This window comes from Gracilinanus agilis, chromosome 4 (genome assembly GCF_016433145.1).
Source record: "Gracilinanus agilis isolate LMUSP501 chromosome 4, AgileGrace, whole genome shotgun sequence".
Classification (NCBI taxonomy): Eukaryota; Metazoa; Chordata; class Mammalia; order Didelphimorphia; family Didelphidae; genus Gracilinanus; species Gracilinanus agilis.
Window position 1 is genome coordinate 486,583,765 of NC_058133.1, and position 4,687 is coordinate 486,588,451.

The 4,687-nt window shown below is 44.2% G+C and overlaps 1 pseudogene; it reads right to left on the reverse strand.

Annotated features, from left to right (window-relative positions):
* Positions 1-487: 487 nt before the first annotated feature.
* On the reverse strand, positions 488-3,290 carry LOC123246798 (annotated as a pseudogene).
* Between the last annotated feature and the right edge of the window lie 1,397 nt (positions 3,291-4,687).

The window sequence follows — 4,687 nt, forward strand, 5'->3', positions numbered from 1 at the left end:
CTTTCTCTTTCTTTCTTTCTTTCTTTCTTTCTTTCTTTCTTTCTTTCTTTCTTTCTTTCTTTCTTTCTTTCTTTCTTTCTTTCTTTCTTTCTTTCTTTTTCTTTCTTTCTTCCTTTCTTTCTTCCTTTTTTCTTTTCAGTTTAAAAAATATTTAATGCTGCCCAAAAGGTATAAAAATACAATAAGAATGGCAGAACATTACAAATAGTCTCTCCTAATTTGCTCCTTTCATATCTTTCTACGATTCTTACGAGCATTTACAAAACACTAAACAATACATCACCTTTATAAGTTTTGCCAAGTTTTCTTGCTGGTGGGTGCTCTTTGTCCCCTGGATGTATAGTTTACGTTGTAAACAGATACCTGTGAGGCACTCTAGAGAGATTTATCCAACCTCACTTTGATTCCCAGAGAGGGCTTCAGTTCTTGCTTTGCCTGTCAATGGTTCAAAATGTATAGCTTCAGCACATTCACAGATCATGTTGATTTAGGTGTCAGTCAGTCTTGGCCTTTTTCTTTGAGCCTCTCATTTAGCCTCTGTTTCATCTGCTGCACCTTCTGAGCTGCATTAGCTTTTCTGTCCTCTCGGTATCGCAGTGCTCTCTGTCACTGTATCTTGCGTCTTGGTGGCGAGTTCTGTAAGGTTTATTGTGTCATCTTTTTGGCCACCTTCTCACTCTACCCTATTCCCCTTGTACTTCCCAATAACTGTTTTAGTGGGATGAGGTGGTGAATGCTCATAGTTGGGTGCCTCGTCTTCATGAGACAGTTCTTTCCATCGCTTCTGTAGATTTGAATCTCCCACTATACACTTTGCTCCTTCTAGTACAGCCATATATGAAAATCTTAGTTGATCTGGAGCCTGAATAAGTCCCATTCGAAATTTTCTCATATTCACTAATACTTGCTTAATATTAACAGAAAAAGGATCATCTCTTTTTCCCATCAGGACAAGATGAGTATCAACTAATGAGAATGTGCCAGACCGGCCAATGCTTGCACTGCAGAGAATTATTGCAGGTCTCTGTTCAGCATTCAGGGAACCGGATTCTCGAGCTTTAAATAAGAAGTTGAGGAATGAAGCTGGCGATGGAAGGTCTCCAAAATCTGGCCCTGTAGCTTACTGAAAGTGAGATCTTAACCTGATCTCACCACTATGAACATTTTCTCATTTTAGTAGATGAACCGGATATGATTTGTTGTCTTCTGATGCTAGCCTGGCACGGAAGCCCGTCCCTCCAAAGACATCACTTGGCCTCTTTGGCTGGCCCATATCGTGCACGTTTTATTGAGTCTTTCTCTACAATTCCATTTAGCATGACAACTGCTTTGGGCTTTTGCTGCCATACCATTGACCAAAAATAAGTATTAGGAAGTGGAGCCCAGGCTGCCAGCTCTGTATCTGTTTCCAGAGATTTCGCCACTTTACCAGGGTAGTCATGGGACTGACTTCGAATTTCTAAGCACATGGGCTGCCGCCCGCTTCTCAGCATCCACCTCCTCAAACTCCGGCTCGATGATGACCAACACGGTGGCAGGCTAGACCTGGCGAGAGAAGAGCCGTCACGGCCCGAGAGGCACATGCGGGGTCCTCACTGTATAGCAGCAGAGTGGGAGCCGCACTCGTCTTTCCCCCCACCCCCCCCAGCGACGACGCTGAACACCCCCTGCTTGCTGCGGGGAAAGTTCCTAGAGCGTAGAAGGTCAGCACGCTGAGTTAGTTTCTTTCTTTTTTCTTTTCTTTTCTTCCTTCCTTCCTTTCTTTCTATCACTCTCTTTTTCTTTCTTTCCTTCCTTCTTTCTTTCTTTCTTTCTTTCTTTCTTTTCTTTCTTTCTCTCTTTCTTCTTTCTTTCTTTCTCTCTTTCACTTTTTCTTTCCTTCCTTCCTCTTTCTTTCTTTCACTCTTTTTCTTCCTTTCTTCCTCCCTTTCTTTCTTCTTTCTTTCTCTTTTCTTCCTTCCTTCCTTCCTTCCTTCCTTCCTTCCTTCCTTTCCTCTCTCCCTTCCTTTTTTTCTTTTTTTCCATAACAACTCTAAGAAAGAAGGGCAAGTGCCAGGCAAACGGGATTAAGTGACTTGCCCAAGGTCATGTAGCTAAGAAGTCACATTTGAACCCTACTGCAGGTCTGGAGCTCTATCCATTGAGTCACCTAGCTTCCCCAGACCCTTTTCTTTTTGCCTTTCAATTCGCAATGCTCACATTTCTCAATGGCCAGCATCCCTTTAGATCTGCAGTTTGACTTGACACATTCAAGCCTCAATCTAATTTATCGTCTTGACTATTTTTTGGGGGTGGGATGCAATGTTGGCTTTGACCATCATAACCATTCTCTTTCCAACTGGTCATAGAGCCTATTCTCCTGAACATAAAGAGTCTGCCTTTCTGGGCCTATGACACATTACAAGATCGGTAGTTGCCACACTTACCCTCTGTGCATTAAATTCCACAGATTTAGGGGGATGTTCACTATATTGATAGTTTGGGGGCAGCAGAAGATGATCAAGGTTAGGTGTTGAGGTGAGCTGGGTGACTCAGTGGACTGAGAGCCAGACCTAGAGACCTAGGTTCAAATATGGCCTCAGACACTTCCTAGCTGTGTGACCCTGGGCAAGTCACTTAACCCCCATTGCCTAGCCCTTTCCATTCCTCTGCCTTGGAACTGATTCATAATATTGATTCTGAGACAAAAAATAAGTTTGTTTGTTTTTTTTAAAAAGTCAATGGAGTTTTAGGCATTAGCTGGAGATATAAATACAAAAACAAAATAGTTCGTGCTTTCAAGGATCTTACATTCTGCTGCTTCTTTCCTTTCAAGGTCCCATCAGTCCCTGCACCTTCTCTCTGCCTTTGTCCTTTGTCCCTTCAGCTTCTGATCCCAACCCCTCTCTCCTCTTTCCAAACATTCCAAGAATGGTGTATTAGAAAGAGTCATGGTCTTGGAATCCATAAAGACTTAGGCTCAAATTCCCCTTCTAACTCTTGGTAGCTGAATGACCACTAACAATATTCCATTACATGCATATGGCGTACTTTGCCCCACCATTTCCCCAACTTTCCCATCTTAGGTGCTGGATTTGCAGTCAGAAGACCTGGGTTCCATCACTTACTAGTTATGCGACCTTAAGAAAGCCAAGTCATCTCATCAAGCCTCAGTTTTCTTGTTTGAAAAATGGGGAGAATAAAACTTGCCCCTCTTTACTTCATAAAGCTGTTGAAAGTACATTAAGGAAGTCCATAAATAAGCCCAAGGTGTTCACCGAATCTGGGTAGAAAAGGATTTTGGAGGCCATCTGGCCTAATCTGTTCTGGAACAGAAATCCACTCTACGATTACTCTGACACATGGCCATGGCATCCCCTTCCCCTCCAGACCTTCAGTGATGGAAACTCACTGTCCCTCAGGGCAACCAATTCTACTTTTGAGCAGATCTCATTTTTATAACATTTTCCCCTTCTATGGAGCTGAAAATTGTTCCTCTTCTGCCCCCAAGAGTCTCCTCGCCAGGATAGGCATCCCCAGCCAGCCCCATCTTTTGTCTCATGGTAGTCTTCAGTATCCTCACTGCCCAGAGTGACTTCCTCGAGATAGGACAATTTCCAAAAGCATAATAATTGATATAGAATAATCCTGATAATGCAGGCATGATCTGACCACAGAAAATAATACAGAGGATATATTGCCTTTTTCCTTCTTCCCATTTTAGACACTCCATGTATTTCTTTTTAACCCTTACCTTCCATCTTTGAATCAATACTGAGTATTGGTTCTAAGGCAGAAGAGTGATAAGGGCTAGGCAATGAGGGTCAAGTGACTTGTCCAGGGTCACACAGCTAGAAGTGTCAGAGGTCACATTTGAACCTAAGACCTCCTATCTCTGGACCCTTAATCTCCATTGTCCAGTGCTTCCTGCTCTTCTGCCTTGGAACTGATACCCAGTGTGGCTTCTAAGACAGAAGGTAAAGGTTTAACAAGGTGTCAGGGTGTCTGTCTCTCATCTTTGCCCACTTGCTATGAGCTGAAACCTGGGTTTTTACATTTTAAATCACTGACTTGGAACAGTGGCTTTGCAATGCTCTGGCAAACTTGTCAGCTCCATCCTTTGACCACTGTCCATGGCTCTTGGTCTTAAGAGATTTTAGTTCCCCAAAGATCTCACCAGGAATAATGGATTATTTCCCTCCTCATCGACAGCTTCCCTTTTATCCTAGCTATAGTTGACAATTTATTTATTGAAAACCCCTCACCTTCCATCTGTGTATTGGTTCCAAGGCAGAAGAGAGGTCAGGGCTAGGCAACCGGGGTTATGTGACTTGCCCACGGTCACCCAGCTGGGAAGTGTCTGAGGCAAACTCTTGTCTCCAGACCTGGCTCTCTATCCGTGGAGCCATCTAGCTGCCTGCCAGGTTTCATTTTTGGAAGGGTAGCTCCTGGGCCTGCAGAGGTCTAGGTGCTGTCATCGCCCTCTTATACCACTCCCTTCCCGTATCAAATTTCTGAAATCGAGTCTAGCCGGCGGGGGCAGTCAGGCCCGGCCCTGGCACCCTGACTTTTAGCCTCCAATGCCGGGCACCACCATCTGCGGCTTGCTCTCGCCCTCTGGTGGGCAGAGAGAGAAACCACAACCAACCCTTTGTGCCCTGGCTTTTCTTCTCTGTCTCTGGGGCATAAAGGACACGGGGCAGCCAGC